At 48.3% G+C, this 22,486-nt stretch overlaps 1 protein-coding gene across 5 annotated transcripts in view; it reads right to left on the bottom strand.

Annotated features, from left to right (window-relative positions):
* MPP7 (MAGUK p55 scaffold protein 7) overlaps nt 1–22,225 on the bottom strand; it is a 434,998-nt gene extending 412,773 nt beyond the window's left edge. For 2 of the 5 annotated variants that reach the window (XM_073581725.1, XM_073581727.1), the window contains exon 1: nt 21,978–22,192. The gene's annotated coding sequence lies outside the window, so the exon portion shown is untranslated. Of the gene's footprint in view, nt 1–4,591; nt 4,690–21,977 lie in introns of all 5 variants that reach the window. The other 3 variants (XM_073581724.1, XM_073581723.1, XM_073581726.1) reach the window with 3 other exon arrangements.
* Between the last annotated feature and the right edge of the window lie 261 nt (nt 22,226–22,486).

Here is a 22,486-nt window from a genome sequence, read left to right as displayed (position 1 = left end):
ATCCATATTTTGGAATATATGGCATTGGTGATTGGTTTCCTACTTTTTTGTAAGGTAGATATCACTGCATCTGAGAGGCCTCTGGCTTTCAGGATTGTGGTTTCAGAAACCAGGCTGCCAAGCTTAGGCAGTGGGGAGCAGAGTGAAGGATGGGACCTTGATGTAGAAGGTCGCGGTCCACGGGTAAGATCAGGGGACGCTCTGAGTTCATCAGTTTTAGGGCTCCGAACCAGCTCCTTTTTGGCCAGAGAGGGGGTCGATCAGGATAGTGTTGACCCCATCTGTCCTGACCTTTTGCAGAGTTTTCGGTATTAGGGGAATTGGTGGAAAGGCGTATGCCAGTACAAAGTTCCACAGGTGAGCGAAGGCGTCCACCCTTGAGTGTTTCTTGTTTGGACCTATGGAGAAGTAATGCTTTGTTTTTGCATTCTCCCGGTTCGCAAATAGGTCTACCTCTGGGTTGAGGCTCCATCCCCCTGGATCCAAGTCTGTCCTGCTTAGGAAGTCTGCCTCAATGTTGTAGGATCCTTTTAGGTGGAGAGCTGAAAGGGACTGGAGATGGTGTTCTGCCCAACTGAATATCCGTGCTGACACCTTTTGCAGACTTCCGTATTTTGTGCTGCCCTGATGACGTAGATGGGCCACGGTGGTCATATTGTCCGAGTAAATTCGGACATGGGTTCCCTGGACTGATATTTATGCTGCCTTTAGGGCTTCTTCTACCGCTCTCAGTTCTCTGTAGTTGGAAGATTGTCTTTCCATGTCTCTGGGCCAGAGTCCCTGGAAGACTCCCTGAGGCGATACAGCTCCCCAGCCGCGTTTGCTGGCGTCCGTTGTGATGGACGTCATGAGATATTGGATCCAGGGTGTCCCTTTTGCTAGATTTCCCTGGTTGAGCCACCAGTTGAGGGACAGTTTTACGTGCTGGGGGAAGGGAGATTCTCGTATTGAGGGTCTCTGGGTCTTTGTTCCAGCGGGATAGGATATAACTCTGGAGTATCCTTGAGTGGGCCTGGGCCCAGGGGACCGCTTGAATGCAAGAAGTCATTGATCCCAATGTTGACATGGCAAACCTTATGGTCACTGTTTTCTGACTTTTTAGAGTCCGAACTTTTGATCTCACGCCTACCGGCTTGGTGGGCGGAAGAAAGGATATTTGGCTGTGGGAATCTAGGAGGATCCCTAGAAAGACCTTCCTGGTTGAGGAATTCAGGTCTGATTTTTCCATGTTTACCATCCAGCCCAGGGACGCCAGGGTCTGCAGGACTGTTTGTAGGTGTTGCCTTAGAATGGTGTTGGAGGGAGCCATGACCAGGAGGTCGTCCAGGTAGGGGACGACACATATATCCTTCCCTCAGAGGAATGCTACCACTTCTGCCATTACCTTTGTAAATGTTCGGGGTGCTGAGGATATGCCGAAGGGTAGAACTCTGAACTGGAAGTGGTGTACTTCTGTGTCTAGAGTGACTGCGAACCTTAGATATTTCCAATGGGATGGATGGATGGGAACGTGGTAATAGGCCTCTTGGAGATCTATGGTGGCCATGGCAAAGTCTCGTCCAATCAGTGGTATCGTGGTCTTTATCGATTCCATCTTGAAGCGTTGGTACCGGACATGTTGGTTTAGCTTCTTCAGTTTGATGATGACCCCGTATTTCCCACTTGGTTTTTGCTTTTTTTTTTTACTAAGAACAGCCGGGAGTAGTGGCCCTAACCCTGTTCCAGTTCTGGATTGTAGAACTTTTTGAAGTCTTGCTGAAGGAAGATATGCAACTTCCAAGTTTTGAGGGGGGCTGGAGAATTTTATTTTTTCTCCCCATCTGACCGAGTCTAGGATTCTTTGATCCGTGGTTATCTCCTGCCAGCTTGGGAAGTAGTCTGCGATTCTGCCCCCTACCTGCTTGTCGTCATTTTCTATCTGTCTGAACGGGAGTCTTGAAAAATATTCCTGCCTCTTCCGCCTTTTGGGTAGCTCCATCGTCCAGTTTTACCTTTACCCCTGTATTGCGGGGTTTGAGCCTGGGGTGGGTGATGGGGCTTTTTCTTGGGTGGTTTCGGCTCGGGAAGGTTTTTCTTCGTGTCGGTCACCTTCTCTAATAGTTCGTCCAATGCTGGGCCAAATACGTATTCGCCCTTGAATGGTATAGAGCATGATTTTGATAGGATATCTCTACTCCACATTTTTAGCCATAAGGCCCTTCGGGTGGTGTTGGAAAGCATGGACGTTCTTGCCGCAATACGGACCGATTCTGCCGAGGAGTCCGCTAAGAAGGCGGCTGCCTCCTGTAGAAGTGATAAAGAAGCTAGGAGATCCTCCCTCGGAGTGCCTCTTTTTATATGGTCTCCTAGCTGCTGAAGCCAGAGGTATAGGGTCCTGGTTACACAAGTCAATGCCACGTTTGTTTTTAAGGAAGTTGCTGAGGCTTCCCAGGACTTCCTCAGTAGGCTATCCATCTTCCGGTCCAGCGAGTCCTTAAGCTGCGAGGAGTCCTCGAAGGGTAGCGTAGTCTTTTTAGCTACTCTGGCTACCTGGATATCCACTTTTGGGATCTGCGTCCAAGGTTTCGCGGCTTCTTCGTCCAGGGGAAATCGATCCCTCATTTCGCCCGGGATACTTAGCTTCTTTACCGGGAGCTCCCATTCCTCCAGGATTAGACTCTGGATATTATCATGGATAGGGAAAACCATTTTCTTCCTGGATTTCAGGCCGCCAATTAGACCACCCCGCTTAGTGCAGGATGACCTATCTTCTTCTACTCCCATTGTGTTCCTGACTGCTGAGAGTAGTTCCTCCATATCGTCTTGAGGAGAAGAACCATTTCTTATCATCCTCTGACTGGGTTGGGGTTACTTCACCCTCTTCCCTCCAGTCCGCTGAAACCGATGACTCAGGTTCTGAATCTGAGATGTCCTCAGGGGCGCATTTCCTCTTCCTTGAGGGCCCCCCGAATGACTGGGAGAAGGTAGCCCGGGACGACTGGATTTCCTGTCGCATCATCCCTCTTACTTCAGGGAAGGTTGTTCCTCTCGTACGATTTTTGCCGTGCATTGCTGGCACAATGTCTGTTTATAATCGGAGGAGAGTTTTTTTCCTACAGATGGCGCATTTTCGGCTTGTAGGTTTTTCTTCCGTTTTTGGTGTAGGATCCTTGTCTCCCTGAAAGAGAGAAAAGGAGGGGGCCCCTAAGGATGGGTCCTAAACCAAAAAGGTATATACCCTTTTCCGAGTGTACTCACTGGGCCAGGGTTTGAGCTGGGCTCTGCAGAAGCAGCTTTCAGGGAAGGTGCATCCATCATGCAGACGTTAGTCCTACCTTATGGCGTCTTCCATCAGGGTCCTTAAATAGGAACCGAGATCCAGCTTCCTTTACCTCATCCAATCGGATGAGATAGCTGCCCCTCCGTTCCTGGCGCCACCTGTTTTGTTCCTCTTTTTTTTTTTTCCAAATTTAAATTTCCCACCAAGATGGCGGTGCGTTCCACTGTGGAACGCAGGAAGGAAGTGACGTCGCGCTTTCGGGCCCGGCGGTGCGCGTCACTTCGGGTGCATGCCGCTCAGTAGAGACGGGCATGCGGCACGTGGGGGGGGAGCGAATTCTGGGCTGGGTAGCTACGGGAGACCCCCAGTCCAACTCACCATCCAGCGTTGCCGAAGCGCCAGAGGATGGTGCGGGTCCCGGGTGCGTACGGGGAGTAAGGTGTGGGACGATCGACCCCGGCTGCCCGGCTCACGGTAAGGGAAAACTCTGGAATCTCGCCGGCCCCATCCACGGAGCACACAGAACCTCTTCATTCCTGTTAGGGACAGGAAAACACTGGGGATTAGAGGAAGGGGAGAGCTATTTAACCTCTTGTTTCCTGTCCCTAATCAGGATGGGGAGGCAACCTCCTGTGTGCTGTCGTGGAGGGGATTAGAGAAAAAGCAGGCGTAAACACGTGTGTTTTAGGCAGCATTTTTCAATGCAACACTATAGTATTTGCTGGAAGTTTTTCTGCTGCAATTACTGAGCATTTTATGGGAAAGCCCTTTACACAGACTGTTTGAATACAGTGCACAAATACTGTCAAGGAGCAGCAGTTACAAGGAGCTTCTAAAAGAGCATAAACTGAACACTGTAGAACTGTGTCTGGGGAAAGAAAAAAAAAAAAAGCTAACTAAGGTAATGAACTATCAAATCTCATAACTCTTCAAAATGCCTTGAGGATGATTAAATTGAAAAAAGAAAAAAAAATATTGATCTACAGCAGAAATCTGAGGATGAGGTGTGAAGCAGATGCGCCATTCAAAGTGATTAAATGGGGCCGATCCTCTGCTTCATAAAGTAACTTGTCATCAGATTTGCCCTATTTAATCTTTTCCCACCATATTCTTTTATTCAATTCACTACAAGCCCTCGATAGAACCCCTTACTGTCACAAATACCTTGGGGAAAAAAAAAAAACATGCGGTAAAATAGTGAGCACCAAAAGGATACATGGTCTTTTTTGTACCATATGTGGACATTGTTCGCTCTGGTCCCGTGCAAGGAACACTGTCCATAATATAATATTGGTAGGAGTTGGCGTTACGGCAGAACCCCTCGATTGATACCTTGAGGTTTCTGCAAAAGTCCCATTTGAAGGGAATCTGTCACCACATTTTTCGACTATGAGCTGTAGATAATGCTGTAGATAAGCCCCCGATGTAACCTGAAAGAGAAGAAAAAGGAGTTAGATTATACTCATCGGGAGGCGGTCCGGTCTTGGTCCGATGGGTGTTGCGGTCCGGCGCCTCCCATCTTCTAACAGTGACGTCCTCTTTGCTGCCTGTCGTGGCTCCGGCGCACTGCTCTGCTCTGTTGAGGGCAGAGCAGATTACTGCCGTGCGCAGGCGCTGGACCTCTTGAGGCACCTCCGCACTGCATGAGGGCAGAGCAGTGCGCCTGCGCCGGAGCCACGACAGGCAGCCAAGAAGAGGACATCACCGTTATAAGATAGGAGGCGCCGGACCGGACTGCGACACCCATCGGACCGGACTGAATGCCAGGGTGAGTATAATCTAAAGCCCCCGTTACACACTGCGATATCGCTAGCAATATCGCTGTAAAGTCACAGATTTTGTGACGTTACAGCGATATTGCTAGCGATATCGCTGCATATGATACTTACCTCCGACCGGCTCCCCCGCTGCTCATCGCTGATCGCGCGAGAAGCTGCTGGACCATTCCTCGTCGGCCACTTCCTGCGGCGCTTCCTGTGGTGCCGACGAGCGACGCGTGGAGCCGGGCGGGAGGACGCAGGATCGCCGCGTCTGACAGGTAAGTAGCGATCCCCGTCCCCTGCGATGTCGCTAGTGAGATCTGCCTGTTTGGCAGCTCACTAGCGACCACCCAGCGATTCACCAGCGATCCTGACCGCGTCGTATCGCTGGTCGGGATCGCTGGTGAGTCGCTAGGTGTAACGGTACCCAAACTCTTTTTTCTTATCTTTCAGGTGACATCGGAGGCTTATCTACAGCATTACAGAATGCTGTAGATAAGCCCCTGATGTCGGTGCTGACAGCTCATAGTCGAAAAATGGGGTGACAGATTCCCTTTAAACATAATTGAATGTGAGCACGTCTCCATATCTGCCCTGCACATTTTCCCCATCGTGACATTGATAAGTAAATTTCATACACCGATTTAATAATCTTCTCATGTGGCATCATCTCTTCAAACTACGGTACATCTTATATGATCGATATATCTTTGAATGGAGAACAACGGGTCTGAAACCCAGCAAATCATCTGCTGCACTGGCATGTGAGCGGCAGACAGCGCCCAAGGCATCTCTCCGAAGAAAAACAATCAGCGAAGAGGAAATAAAACGGCAGTCCATCAAAGAGCAGAGGAACATGGGACGGTGATGAGAATTTCACCACTCATGTAAAACCGTGAGAATAATACGAAAACAAGAAGCTATGAAAACGCTGCGATGATAGGTCAAAGGGTAACTTTTCCAATCACGCATAATACATAGACATTGATGGAGCCGCGTCCTAAAAACAAATCACTACACACAATGGATTTGCCATGTTTAAATGGGTTGCCTATTAATCATTTCACAGTTTTTCCAGTACATATAATATATTTTATAGGGTCGATCTGCGCAAAATGAGTCTTCTTCCCTCTCTTGCAGCTGACAGAGGGGGAAGGAGACTCCTTATTTCCCTTGTAGAAAGTCTCCTCAGCTACACAGCCATACTAATGCAGATTTTTTTTTTATTCCCTGAAAAGCAGGGCAGAGTTATGCAAAGAGGGCCATTAAGCAGAGAAATGGCTAATGGGAGGGTAACTGAATATATATGACTACCAGAACTCAGCTCATTAGGTGGACGTGTACAATACTATACACTCTGAACACCGGGTAGTGCCATTACATTACTTTGGACATGAAGATTTTCCTTTTTATGTGTATTTTTAGGGCAATGTGATAAATCAGTTGATTTAAAGAGGACCTGTCACAAGGTCAAAAGTGTTCAGTTTTGTCTTTTTTTTTTTTTTTTTATGCCTGCTGCTGCCGCCCTGAGAATTCATTTTTTGTCTTTTTCAAGCTTGTCGTATAGCATTTTTCTTTAGTGGTCGCTTTTATGGACTTGGTCAAGGGGGGTGTCGCTCAGAGGATCCTCTGGGGCGTGTCTTTAGGCTGCTCTAAATTATTACCCAATGTTCCCTAGGTAAAAGCTATAAAAAGTAGCAGAAAATAAAACTGTCTATATCTATGGAACCATATCGTAAATTACGAAAAAATAAAAAAAACCTTAAACACTCAGATATAGCAGCAGGAATAAAGTAAGAGAAAATGGGCCACTTTTGACTTTGTTACTGGTCCTTTTAAAAAGGGCATTTCCCTCCCTGGCATATTGCGAAGATATTTCATAATATGCTTCTTTATTCTTCGGATCATGGAGATGACAGACTTCAGACACCCAGAAATCAGATCTTAGCAATATGCTATTGTCACGTAGTGACTGGAGACTGTGGGCATTTGCCTGATGCCTCAAACTAGGGGTGCCCTAGTCTATCGCTCTCCCCCCTACATTACCCCAGATGGCGGAGACATTGGGTCCGTACCCATCTATGCACCTAACTTAAGCCTTATCTGATCCCTCCCCCACCCAGGGAGGGGAGGGGCCAAAGTGTACAGGAAACCAGACAGGCAGGGGAAAACAGACAAGAATAAAATAAAACTATAATCATACAAATACACTCACAGAACAACAGAATGGGAAACAGGGGGTATAGAAAGGCAAAATCAAATGTGAGAGAAATCTGCAGAAAATCTCTAACTCCAAACACTGAACTTTCTCCACCACCAAACCAGGAAGTAGAACTATCACTGGCAACTCTCAAGTGCCAGTGATGAGCATATATACCAGAGGGGAGTGGTCTACACAGAACAGCTGAGACAATTCAGGATGGAGAGCTCCAAGAGATCAACTGAACTGATTAACCCTTGCCATGAGAGCAAGGAAACCGGCACCGTTTAATAGGATGGTGAAGTGGTTCTAATAGGTGCAGGAGTTCGTGTAACCAAACACCGCAATCTTTTGGTCCCTCTCTGTCGCTGTATCCCAGTGACAGCTATCGTTTAGCAAATATCAAGTCAGCGTAAGCTATACACATTATAGTGGTGGGTCAAATTCACGTTTTGCCCCCCCATCCATCTTACAACCTCCCCATAGACATTCACGCTTGTCTCTGCAGAGAAGTTTAAAGATGATCACTTTGCTGCTACTACCTTGTTTCCCCGAAAATAGGGCGCCCCCCGAAAATAAGGCATGCTAGGGGGAGCACTGTGCCCGCTAATATAAGGACCCCCCCGAAAATAAGGCATACCTTGTTTTGTGCACGGGGCATGCAGTTGTGTCTCGCTCCCGCTGTCTGGTGCCCGCCATTGCAGCAGCGCTGTTCGCAGGAGTTAATCACAGCCGAGATGTGTGCCAATCTCCGCCCATGAGCCCTGCGCCAATCACAGCGCAGGAACCATGGGCCAGCTGACGTCATCCATAGCCTCTGATTGTTCTTGAGCTGTAATTGGCCCAGGGCTCCGGCGCCACCAAAACACTGAAAGCAGCACCGCGGAGGAAACCAGTAAGAAAGTGTGTGTGTGTGTGTGTGTGTGTACGGTACACACATGGGAGGCTGCAGTGGGATACCGGGATGATGGAAGGCTGCAGTACTGTAGAATGATGGGGGCTGTAATAGAATGATGGGGGTGCTGTATTGGGGACTGTAAAGGGATTATGAGGGCTGCAATGGGATGATGGGAATATTTGGGGCTGCAAAATGATGATGGGGCTGCTACGGTAAATGAACTGCTGTGGGTGATTGTTACGGTAGCGGTACAGTGTCCAGAAAGTGTGTGGGAGCCATTTTAGAGCCCTTATGTTTTGTGGCCCTGTGTGGGAGTCAGGCAATTACAGTACCGTACCGTAGTGTGTTACTTTGATTTGTTGTCTGCTTTTCTGCTGAACGGTCTATATGTCTGACTACTGGTTTTACGCTACAGAGCGTTCCTTATGAAAATAAGGCACGGTGCAAGTTTCGGAGCAAAAATTAATATAAGACGGTGTCTTATTTTCGGGGAAACAGGGTATAAAATGCTGTATTTTTTACCACCACAAAAACGCAACGTGCGAACAAGACCTGAGTGGATTTTAGAAGGTGCAGAATTAACATGGAAAAAAAAAAAAAAAAGAAAAACACTAAAAAAGGGATCTCGTCCCCTATTGCGAACATAGTAACAGCTGTCCTATAAAGGGGTTGTGCGCCTTCAGATGCTTTACATTCACTCTGGAAAAATGGTCATTTAGGCTCAGTACAAAACAAAATCCGTTTTTGTGTCACCGTTCGGCGGGTAGACTGCATTCTAATCCTGCAGAAATACAAGCCAGACCTCTTTCACACCAGAATAGCTTTAATGGACTAAAGTCTACTAGTTAGAAAGGTCCCGTGACCCCCCATCAATCAGCAGTAGTCTGGGGAAACCTGGCAGCAAGTGCTCAAGTTTCAACAGCACCACCACAGGAAAAAAGATATTATATGGTGCGCAATCAAATCAGCTATTGTCTCTTTTACACACTAAGGCTAAGTTCACACGTAGCGGAACTCTCGCGGAAATTACCGCTAGAGTTCCGGAATTCTATTCCGCGGGAAAAACGCATTTTAAATTCCCGCGATTTTCCCGTGGAAAAACTAGCATTTTGCAGGCGTAATTAGCTTGCAAAATGCTAGCGTTTTCCAAGCTTTCTGTAGCATCGCTTGGAGAACTGATTGACAGGTTGGTCACACTTGTCAAACAGTGTTTGACAAGTGTGACCATCTTTTTACTACTGAGGCCGCCTATGCAGCATCAGTAGTAAAAGATAAAATGTAAAAAAATAATTTAAAAAAAAAAAAAAAAAAAAAAAATGGTGTTATTCTTACATTCCGGCGTCCCACGCAGCCTTCCCGCCTCTCTCCACGCTCCCGTTCCCAGTAATCCTTTGCGAAAATGCCCGCGATGATGTCCGTTCTTGCGGGATTGCGACGTCTCGCGAATGACCGCGAGACTTCGCGATCCCGCGAGAACGGACGCCATCGCGGGCATTTTCGCAAAGGATTACTGGGAACGGGAGCGTGGAGAGAGGCGGGAAGAATGCGCGGGACGTCGGAAGGTAAGAATAACACCATTTTTTATTTTAAATTCTATTTTTTACAGGGATATGGTACCCAAAGCCCGGAGGACAGTCTCCTCTCCTCCAGACCGTGGGTACTATCCGCAAATGTTCTGCTGACTTTTCGCATGGTGTGCACAGCCACATGCGGGAACTAAGCGGAACAATGCATTCCTATGGGTGCGGGATCGCCGCGATTCCGCAAAATTAATTTGCATGCTGCATTTTTTACCGCAAAGCGATTCCGCCGCAGTAAAAACCGCAGCATTAGCACATTACAGAATCCCATAGGAATGCATGGGATGCTTATTTTTCTCGTTTTCGCGGTTAAAACCGCCGCGGAAACGCGAAAACGCCACGCGTGAACTCAGCCTAATATGGAAAGTTCGGTAACGACCACACGGCCGACTACAAACATGGCAGCGCGCACGAAGGGAGACCTTACCAATGCATCAAGGAAAAGAAAGACCGGGGGAAGCAAAGCAATGATTAATTACCATATTTTTCTAAGGGGTAAGGTTTCAATTTGTGGAGAGTGACATACCAGCTCTGGCTTGTCAAGGTAAACAGGCTAATTCGCCGTGCAATGCTCCTCATATTTTTCTAGTCATTCTAGGTTAGATTGGTCTGTAAATGGCTGCTGTGTGAATGCGCACCTACACAGAACACTTATACCAACAGGTGTTCTGCCCTTAAGTTTTTGGTTTTGCTTTAACGGTACTGTACATGAGGACCTAATGTCTTTCTCACACGGCATTTGTGCAATGCATCCTGGAGTTCCATATGGATAAAAAAAAAAAAAAAATCTATATATAAAGGTGTGTGTGTGTGCGCGCACGCGCCAAGTCACACCCACTGGCGGCTGGAGAGGGGTTTTGCGGAGGGATAGAACAGGATGTGTGTGTGTGTGTGTGTGTGCGCGCGCGCCAAGTCACACCCACTGGCGGCTGGAGAGGGGTTTTGCGGAGGGATAGAACAGGATGGCACATGGAGAGCGGGGCTGCAGAGGGAGAGAGTCCTGAAGAAAGCGTGACGGCGGGTGGAGAGCCGGGCTTCGGAGGGAGAGAGCGGGACGGCAGTTAGTTACTATGCCCAGGCAACACCGGGCTCTTCAGTGTGTGAGTGTGTGTGTGTGTGTGTGTGTGTGTGTGTGTGTGTGTGTGTGTGCGCGTGCGTGCGTGCGTGCGTTATACAGGATCCAGAGATATAAAATTTCATTTCTGCTATTGAAAACTAATGTGTGACATATAAATAAGACCATGCAATTTTTTTTGCTTTAAAGAGGTGTCTTAAAAAAAAAAAAAATAATAATAATAGAACTTCATCAACCTGCGTGTGCTGCTTTGGAGAATCCGTCAAAGAAAGTCACAAGACAAAAAAAAAAAAAAAAGTTACGGTACCTTAAAATAATTTAAAAAAAACGCACATGAAGAATCAGGGGCCTTGGTATTTATCCCCACTAAAGCTTACACCGTGTATTGATCGCTCATATATCCGTGCCCCTCCATTCATGATGGCAATAAGGCTTCAGGTAGGAAGGGTACAGTGCTGAAGGGACTGTTCACACTGTGCAGAATACTGGTAATGCAACCAACACATGGCAAATAAAGCAATAAATCATAACCCGACGGTGCAGCAATAGTAATTGTCCCGTGATCAGATGTTATCTTAACGTTTGCTTAAGATAACAATGGAAACTCCGGCTCCCAGTACGGAGCTCTTCCTGCAGCGATCCCAGTGGGATCCCGGTATCAGCGGCGGATCAGCTAATAGCTGCACTTTTTATTTATTTATGAATGGAAGGTTGGCATGGCCCAGAAACCATGAGCTCATCTGGCACAACGGGAGCTGCTGCGCGGGGAGACACCACTAATGGGTTCATTATGTGCACACAACAAATGACAGCGCCGCTGCCCACGTAAGTGCCTGCCAAGGAAAATGAATTCATATTGGAGGTCTCTGCTGATATCGCCCTACACAGGACTCGGGCACAACATGGGCTTTAGGATGGTTTTACACTTCCAACATTCCCGATAAGAGTTTGGACCACGAGGTCAGGGCCGGCCGGCAGACCTCTACTCAACAGCCCCATAGGCGCATAGAAGTCAGGTCAGCATACCCACAGCCGGCCCACACATAACAGTTCATGCTGCTTGGTCCATGAATCTGGGAACTATGAAATCGGCCTTAATGAAAGTCTTCATTTGTGACACCAATCTTTAGGGGAAAGTTCTGTCCAAAACTAGAAAAACATGGCAAGTCTTCCAAAATATAGTGCCACAACTGTCTCCGGGTAGCGTGTGGTATTGCAGTTCACTTCAATAAAGCTACTAGGATAGGTGTGGTGCTGTTTTTGGAAAAAAAAAAAAAGAAAAACAGCTATGTTTTTCTATTTCTGGACAGCCCCTTTAAGCTGGCCATACTCAGATGAATATTAGTTGAAAGTGAAACCACTAACTTCAGCAGGACCAGGTAATGAGTTGGAGGGTATCTTGACTTTCCTTCAACGGCAGACTTGGGGGAAGGGGGATAAAAGGATCAGGTAGTTGTAGCTTAACTGAGAGCAGGTTTTGATCAATGGGAGATGAGCCATCACCTGCCTTCTTTCTACTGAGAAAACATGTATGCTCACCCGAACTGAGTGTGCACTTGTATGAAGAATCTGAGATAGCTGTCGGTCAGGCAAGTTTAAACAGTAATCTAACATGCAAAGCAACCTTAGACTCTGACGAAGGAGAGGGGCCCTCGATTTCGGCATACGCGGCCGGAACGCGAGGGGCCCTCGATTTCGGCATACGCGGCCGGAACGCGAGGGGCCCTCGATTTCGGCATACGCGGCCGGAACGCGAGGGGCCCTCGATTTCGGCATACGCGGCCGGAACGCGAGGGGCCCTCGATTTCGGCATACGCGGCCGGAACGCGAGGGGCCCTCGATTTCGGCATACGCGGCCGGAACGCGAGGGGCCCTCGATTTCGGCATACGCGGCCGGAACGCGAGGGGCCCTCGATTTCGGCATACGCGCCCGGAACGCGAGGGGCCCTCGATTTCGGCATACGCGCCCGGAACGCGAGGGGCCCTCGATTTCGGCATACGCGCCCAGAACGCGAGGGGCCCTCGATTTCGGCATACGCGCCCAGAACGCGAGGGGCCCTCGATTTCGGCATACGCGCCCAGAACGCGAGGGGCCCTCGATTTCGGCATACGCGCCCAGAACGCGAGGGGCCCTCGATTTCGGCATACGCGCCCAGAACGCGAGGGGCCCTCGATTTCGGCATACGCGCCCAGAACGCGAGGGGCCCTCGATTTCGGCATACGCGCCCAGAACGCGAGGGGCCCTCGATTTCGGCATACGCGCCCAGAACGCGAGGGACCTCGATTTCGGCATACGCGCCCAGAACGCGAGGGACCTCGATTTCGGCATACGCGCCCAGAACGCGAGGGACCTCGATTTCGGCATACGCGCCCAGAACGCGAGGGACCTCGATTTCGGCATACGCGCCCAGAACGCGAGGGACCTCGATTTCGGCATACGCGCCCAGAACGCGAGGGACCTCGATTTCGGCATACGCGCCCAGAACGCGAGGGACCTCGATTTCGGCATACGCGCCCAGAACGCGAGGGACCTCGATTTCGGCATACGCGCCCAGAACGCGAGGGACCTCGATTTCGGCATACGCGCCCAGAACGCGAGGGACCTCGATTTCGGCATACGCGCCCGGAACGCGAGGGACCTCGATTTCGGCATACGCGCCCGGAACGCGAGGGACCTCGATTTCGGCATACGCGCCCAGAACGTGAGGAACGATTTCGGCATACGCGCCCAGAACGTGAGGGACCTCGATTTCGGCATACGTGCCCAGAACGTGGGGACCTCGATTTCAACATACGTGCCCGGAATGTGGGATGTCTGGATAAATTGGCTTACCCATTGGGAAGTTTTAACCTCCCTTGAGGATGTGATATCAGATGTGATATAGGCAGCAATAATGACCAATTTCCTATTGGTAGTATTTGGGCATTAATGGGGTCATTGTAATCTGTGTCAATGTCCAGATGGGCTGGAAAGTTATTCCCTCTTCACACATAAGAAAAATGCTCAAGTCCCCTGAACAGCCAGTATGACATGGTACTAGGGGTATGTTCACACATGACCTCAATCACTGGTCCGTTTTTTGTAATTAATGAAAAAAGTCAATTTTTCTGCGTTTTATTTTTTTTAATTTTTTTTTTTATAATCACATTTCATCCATTTTCTGGGCCGTGTGTACTTTTTATTAGTGTGGCATCCATTTTTATTGCATAAAATAAATTTAAAAAAAAAAATTCCTACGCTTTTCCTCCCCCATTGGACAGGAGAAAAAAGACGGCACTAGTATGCAATACAGATGGCATCCGGACGCTAGCCGTTCTTTTATGGACTCATTGACTTGAATTTTTTTGCAGAAATGTGATCATGATGCTAAACTATGATATGTAGGTGTTTTATCTGTAAAAAAAAAAGAAAAAAAACCATACGTGTGAACAAGGCCTTAGTACCCATACAAGAGAACCCAAATCCTGGAGCACACACCTGACATAACTACCCTGAAGCAGAGGAATAGGCCGGCCGTGCGCACACACACGTTCGGTAACCACCACCGCTAACAGGGTGGCACTGGTTCTAGGCGCACGGATCTCTCTATAGAGGCTGAAGCACATTTCAAGGACGCAGTAGAGAGGAAAGCAACAATCCCGCAGGGTGTAATCATAATGTGTTTTTTCGGGGAAGAAGCCGACAAGTCACACATAAAACAGAGCGTTATGTAATCTACATAATGTCTACATCGCCTGCAAATACATAAGCGCTCACAAGAGTGACAAATGACAGGCCTGTCGCATATAAATACAGCTGGTAAATACGCCAGGCTTTCCCAAGAGAGGAGAGGTCATCCCTAGAGCAGAGAGGAGAGGCAGGTGCACCGCAGATCAGAGGCACATCATCTACATGAATGGACATGCTGGGAAGAATAGATAACTCCTTTTTTGTTCCCTCACACAAGGGCGTAGCTGCTGCAGGACTTCCGAAAATATTACCTTTCAATAAATTACCGTATATGATCACTGCAAACTGTCATAAGGAGAAAAAAAAAAAGCGAACAAGAGTCGAACCTATTAGGAATGATTCCCTCCACTATTTGCTCCATGCCTGCTGTACAATGCATAGCACACGGACCCATGGCGGTCACATTTTTCATTTTTTATTTTAACAGATAAAAGAAAATCTCAGTGCATGTCCCATTCTAGTAAACTTTGGCTGATCCATCTCACCCATTTAAGCCCTTAAGGGATATAAAATAAAAAATGGCGAGAGAATAGAAGCCATCAGTGTGCACAAATTAGTGGAAAAAACGGTAGCAAACAAGAATTAGTTACAGTCTTGTTAAAGCCACAGATTTTTTGTACAAATAATGCATATAAAAAGAAATTGATAGTAGATAAGTCAGAAGATCACAATACTAGCCTGCAGAGATCAGTCATACAACTCACCGCTGGGCCCATTAGAAAGCCCATAGGGTCATCATCACCCAGCTGCTCAGAGACCCAACAAGTCTATATTGTACCCTCTTCTCCTTTGCCTGCATTGTTAAAGGGGTTGTCCAGGCATGGGGTTCAAGTCTGCTATCACGTTATGTGACTGCAGATTTGTGAACCCTCACAGCTTGCACAGTCATTTTCCGGTGGCAGGAGTGGGCCGTCATGTGACCACAACTATGTGATTTGCATACTTCTGGCTACATTCTAACTACACTCTATCTGGCCTTGACCAATTCAGTTGCATTGAGCAAGGCTGCAAACGTCTAGGCAGTATGTGACTGCGTGTATGCAAATCACAGACTTGTGGTCACGCACCTGCCTATTCCCAGCACCAGAGAACCCTGACAGAGCGCACTGTGAGGATTCACAGGTCTGTAGTCACATAGGGTGACTGCAGACTTGAGACCAAAGGTTGAACAACCCTTTTATAAAAGTTCATCATTCTGCTGCTGCAGGATGTCTGCAAGTTTTTTTTAGCCAAATGCCCTGCAAAAATGTTACAAATCTTTTAGAGCTGCTGGTTCTGAGCCTTTTTTTTTTGCTCCCCTCAATGTTAGAGATAGCAGAAGGAAGGCCATGCACAAAACAAAAATGGAAAGGGGAAAGAAACTCCAGGAGAGCACAGAAAACAGGCTACAGACAATAAGGAAAGAGCAGTATTAGAGCTCTGTATGGATATACACAAAGCTCACACCCAGCCTATATTGCTGTGAGGGACACTCCCACAGGAGAAAAGAAATCAGAACCTTGGATCAGGCTACAAACTGCTAATAAGAGAGCCAGAAAGTAAATGAAGAAATGAAGATAGCAGACAAACAATAGTGCAATTTTATTTAAGGGAGCCAGACAGGTCCCCCAAAGCTTTACTCACTGAGTCAGGTTGAGAAGCTGCAGTCACTCCCTTTGGATATGATTGGACAGTCCCTGTGCTGGCAGCATGTGTAGTTTCCACTCTTACCAGCACTTTTTGGACCATGTTCGCTTTTTCTTTTTGTTTTTTTTTTGCACCCCCCAAAAAATGAAAAGTGACTACGCATTAAAGCATATAGCAGTGCGTTTTGATACGTCTAAAACGCGTGTTTCATGTCCGCACCGTTAAAGGTTAATAGGGAAAAAAAAACGGAATTTTTTTTTTCAAATAAAAATAATATAAATAGATGGACGTGTATAAAATCCAGACAGATGTAGTATCCATACAGCACAGGCCTCTGACGTATAAGGTCCTACACATTCTTCATATGTCTGCAGGCGTTCATGTGAACTTGGCCTTATAGGACTAATCAAATAAAGGACATTGATGCAGTTCAAGTGTTGTGGCCTGACAGGTTACATATCCAATAACACATGTAGGGATCAGATCTCCCATATTAAAGGTGACCATCCGCGGCTACCTACGGGGCTTTCAGGAACAGATTTCCAATACTGGAACGTTCAAAGTACAAACTCTCGTCCCGAGACATACGAGACAAGAGCGCAGAGAGAGCACGGACCTGACCCTGGCGCCGACTGGTAAACATGTAATGCCAAATACAGTGCAGCACCCAAAGGTGACACATTTTATGGATTCAGTCCTGATCTACGCACACATGAGAGATTCACCAGCAGATTTCCATTATATCGGCTGTGTATGAAGTGTCTGATTATCATTGATTTATTTTACTTGCTTATCTAGCGCCATCATATACCACAGCACTTTACAGACATCACTGTCCCCATTGGGGCTCACAATCCAGATTCCCTATCAGTATATCTGTGGAGTTTGGGATGAAACCTATGCAAACACGGGGAGAACACACACTCTTTTCAGAGGTTACCCTTGGTGGGATTTGAACTCAGAACCCCCCCCCCCCGAACTGCAAAGCACCAGTGCTAACCACTGAGCCACCCTGTCTGATGTTCTGTGCATCCTACAAAGCCAAGTAATTAAAAGATTTAGGGCACATTACTACAATTTAGATATGACCCATTATAACCTATAAGTTCAGGCAATTAACCATTGTTATTTATCTACCTCCCTATACATGTGCACACCCACTGCGAATGAGCATGCACGTGTTTTTCAGTAGGAAGACGGGAACTGGCGTACTATGTTGGCAGCTTATCTTCCAGGGAACAAAAGGATAGGGCAGTTAAAATTGCTTTTTTTTTGCAATGGATCTATTTGCAATCTGCTTGCACATTTTCACCACCTCTAGCCCTTCTTTTACATGCACCACTCCAGGCCATGTCTGCTTCCGACTACATTTCCTAGCCAGCGCTCGCTCCTGACCATCCAAAAATCTCTTTAATCTTTTACATGTCATCCATCCAATACTAGCAATGTATAGTGAAGCAACGCACAGGCACCAGAGGGGGTCTCGCAGGAGATTGAATGCCTATTAGCTGATGTCTTCTCAAAGACCACACCCAGTTGGCTAATAAGCCTGGATTGGCATACAGGGAAGGTGGTGAGGATCTCAGTGATGAAGCGGTGCAGGAACAATATAAAATGGATTCCGCAGAACAGTTGCCTTTACACCAGGTACGAGGACTCTACGCCATGCCAGGTGATGCCCGCACCACTCCCAAACACAGCATGGAGCAGTGCACAGAGGACGCACAAAAATGACAGCGGGTGACTGCACCAATCACCGAGGGACCAAAATATCAGGATGGTAGGAGCACATGTAGTGAGATACCAGGCAGCACGCACGAGCGACAGTCAGCAGAGGAGGTCATTGTGCCCGCTGGACCAGGACAGGAAGGAAAGAGCCAAAATCCCGAATCCCTACACATACAGCAGTGGTATATAAAACAAAACCATGTGGAACAAGACCATAAAAGACCCATAAATGTCATGCACTGAATAGTACTGACCAAACCGGGATCTATTGTGGACACTCCTAAATAGTATATTAAACAGAAGAAATGGAGTACAAGTCCAATTAGGCAAAAATACAGTTTATTTTATAAATCAAATTGATGTTAACATTACAGCATATAATATATACAAAAAGGATCAGGTACTACGCTGCTTTTGTCCCAAAAAATATATATAAAGTGCTTAGTGCGGTCACCTTGAGAAAGAGGCGAAACGCGCGTCGGTGCTCCTGTCCTGTTCCTAGTGATTATGGGTAAGCACAATGGCGTTGGATAACGGGTTGTTTCATTCAAATTGCGCACCTGTTTGTGACCCTCTCTAAATATAGAGCTTGGAACTATTGGCCCATCACTTTTGTAATGCACTAAGCACTTTATATATATTTTTGGGGACAAAAGCAGCATAGTACCGGATCCTTTTTGTATATATTATATGTTGTAATGTTAACATCAATTTGATTTATAAAATAAATTGTATTTTTGTCTAATTGGACTTGTACTCCATTTCTTATGTTTAACATACAGCAGTGGCCAGGCACAGACGAGCCAACTAGTCACCCGGCACCAGTGCCAATCCATAAACCGGTCACTGAATATATGGGGAAAAATATCCAACAAGTATCTGCAGAGTCACACTGTGGCGGTGTCATGAACCCCGCACTGCACTTGCTCACTGAGCCAGTGCGCGTGTCCTGAGTACAAAGATTGTGCACAAAGATACCTGCGGAGCGGGGTCTCAGTGGTGACGATGCATGCTCCAAGCTCACAGGACCTGAAGCATGTGACTGCTGGGGGCGTGGCCTCAGCGCCACAGAGCCAGGAGCTGCAGGGACACTGCTAGAAAGGCAACTACAGGGCATTGTTACCAAGGGGCACAGAGACAGAAACCAGATCAAGCTGGGTCAAAGCACGAGATAGCAATACAGTAACAAAGGGTTAGACAGAATGGATAGTCAGGATGTAGCACTAGATCAGAAAACCAGAACGGGCAATAGACGGTACAATAGGGACAAACTGTAACGGAGTAACGATAGCCAAGCCAGGAGGTCAGAACCGGAGAAGGCAATAGTACCAAAACGAGAGAAGGAGGACAGAGTGAGGGAACGGACTGGGTCATACACGGGAATCAAACAAGCAACGCAGAATACACGCACACCAGGGGTCAGACACACCAGAACAACAGTATAGCTGACAGAGAACCCTGGTCAGGCCTGTTTCACACTTCCGTTTTTGACCATCAGTCAAAATCCGCCGTTTTTGCAAAAAAAACGGATCCGCCATTTTTTTTTGGCGGATCAGTTTTTTTCCCCATTGATTTGCATTACCGGCGGATCTTGACGGACGGCTATCCGTTGGATCCGTTTTTTGGTGGATCCATCCATTTTTTTTGCGTCCGCCGAGATGCCTGGACGGACCATGTAACGTTTTTTGTGATGCAGGATCCGCACTTTTATAGTGCGCATGCCCAGAGAAAGGAAGTCAGCTGGGAGTTTAACCCTGAAATCATTTGTGGCGATTGGCGAACAGACAAAATTCTCTCTCTCCTTCCCGGGAAGCGGTTCCTTTAAAATTCTTCATTCCGCGGATCCGTCAAAAAAAACGTTCCGGTGGCATCCGTTCACATCAGTTCACTATGGATCCGCTTTCCGCCATTTTGGCGGATTTTAACTGATGGGTTAAACAGGCCTTACAGAGAAAGTATAAATACCCCTCCCAGATCCAGAAAGAGGCTATGAACACTTAACCCTGTGAGTGCAGGGCAAGAACCCTGTTCAAACCATGACAGGCGGCCATTGTTCCCCGCGTGTGACTGTACACACACAGCAACGCGATATAGAGACATGTAGAAAACTTTACAAGACACTGTACACAGTCATCATCGGCAGCAGCGGTCACCGGCCAGGAGTGCTGTGTTGTGGCCGCCATGATGTGAACATAGGGCGCAGAAACAGATGCAGATTTATACTGCAAGGCTATGTGCACACAGAGTTTTTAGGTGCTGCGGATTTCTCCCCACGGATTTTGTAAATTCTGCAGGTAAATTTCAGGTCAAAAGACCTGCGGTTAACCTGCGGATTAGGCTGCGGTTTATCACCTCTACAATGGAGGAGATGGGAAACCGCAGCGGAATCCGCAGAAAATTAGTGACATGTCATTTCTTTCTGCGGAGTTGAAACCGCAGCAAAACCGTGTGAAAAACTCTGCAGCGTGTGCACAGCGGTTTCCAATTTACATAGAGTAAAATGGTACTGTACAACGCAGCAGATTCTGCTGTGGACATGCAGGGCCAGAAACGCTGCGGATCCACAACAAAAACTGCAGTGTGTGCACACACCCCAAAAGGACAAAGTCACAGACACAAGTACAACAAGCTCCATACTGTCTGCTCACCCCTAGATCACAGGACGGGACCACAGCGGGCACCTACAGCACGACAGAGTGAGCGAAGCACAGAGAAAAATAAAACTGCACAGGTGTAACCAGGGGATAGTACCGCACACAGAGGTCCGAGGTCTGCGAGCAGCACACACAACACTGCACACATGAAAACAGCACACACACACACAACACTGCACACATGAAAACAGCACACACACAACACTGTAGCAGCACAGCACACACACAACACTGCACACACGATACTTGCACAGTGTGGCAGCACAGCACACACGATACTTGCACAGTGTGGCAGCACAGCACACACAACACTGCACAGTGTGGCAGCACAGCACACACAACACTGCACAGTGTGGCAGCACACACAACACTGCACAGTGTGGCAGCACACACAACACTGCACAGTGTGGCAGCACACACAACACTGCACAGTGTGGCAGCACACACAACACTGCACAGTGTGGCAGCACACACAACACTGCACAGTGTGGCAGCACAGCACACACAACACTGCACAGTGTGGCAGCACAGCACACACAACACTGCACAGTGTGGCAGCACAGCACACACAACACTGCACAGTGTGGCAGCACAGCACACACAACACTACACAGTGTGGCAGCACAGCACACACAACACTGCACAGTGTGGCAGCACAGCACACACAACACTGCACAGTGTGGCAGCACAGCACACACAACACTGCACAGTGTGGCAGCACAGCACACACAACACTGCACAGTGTGGCAGCACAGCACACACAACACTGCACAGTGTGGCAGCACAGCACACACAACACTACACAGTGTGGCAGCACAGCACACACAACACTGCACAGTGTGGCAGCACAGCACACACAACACTGCACAGTGTGGCAGCACAGCACACATAACACTGCACAGTGTGGCAGCACAGCACACACAACACTGCACAGTGTGGCAGCACAGCACACACAACACTGCACAGTGTGGCAGCACAGCACACATAACACTGCACAGTGTGGCAGCACAGCACACATAACACTGCACAGTGTGGCAGCACAGCACACACAACACTGCACAGTGTAGCAGCACAGCACACACAACACTGCACAGTGTAGCAGCACAGCACACACAACACTGCACAGTGTAGCAGCACAGCACACACAACACTGCACAGTGTAGCAGCACAGCACACACAACACTGCACAGTGTAGCAGCACAGCACACACAACACTGCACAGTGTAGCAGCACAGCACACACAACACTGCACAGTGTAGCAGCACAGCACACACAACACTGCACAGTGTAGCAGCACAGCACACATGATGTCCGCACGCAGCTGCAGCAGACAATGCACACCATCCGCGGTACAGCCGGCGTCTCTGCCCCCGTGCAGCAGGCGGAGGCAGCGGTGACACATGTGCGCGCCCCGCCGATCTGCTGACATGCAGTAAACATGATCCCCTGCCTGCCCTGATCTCTCACCTCCATCCCCGGAGCCAGGAACCTGTCACCGCCTCGGGCGCCCCGCCTCCCCCGCACAGCCTGACAGACAGGAGCCTCCTCCCGGTAGTCACTTACCGGAGCACGGAGTCCGCCCGAGCGCTGGGCGTGCAACACAATCCCGGATCCCGCAGCGCAGAGAGCGGGCGGCACCAGAACCCGCGGCGTCACTCCCTCCTCTCCCGATAACCACGCCCACCCGATGATAGGCACCGCCCACAACGGCTGCCCAGGCCTGGACACGCCCACATCATGAACAAACCGCGGACTTGGTGACGTCAGTGCCCCAGTAGCGCGCTGGTCCCTCAGGTGTCTCTGCACCTGGCCGCGCCTCCCGCTGAGGAGAGGCGGAGGTGACGGGCGACCCGGCGGACAATGTGGCTGCAGTTTCCTTCTGATCATCATTCGGTTTTTTTTTTTGCGGAAATATTTCCCACCGTGACATTCATCATTTGCTACTCACGATTTTTTTCTCTACCTTTTTGGGTCTC

The sequence above is a fragment of the Dendrobates tinctorius genome, unplaced genomic scaffold (assembly GCF_039654945.1).
Source record: "Dendrobates tinctorius isolate UK_male_01 unplaced genomic scaffold, ASM3965494v1 ptg000070l, whole genome shotgun sequence".
NCBI lineage: Eukaryota > Metazoa > Chordata > Amphibia > Anura > Dendrobatidae > Dendrobates > Dendrobates tinctorius.
Note: the sequence above shows the minus strand (reverse complement) of the source record. Positions and strands in the feature narration are given on the sequence as shown.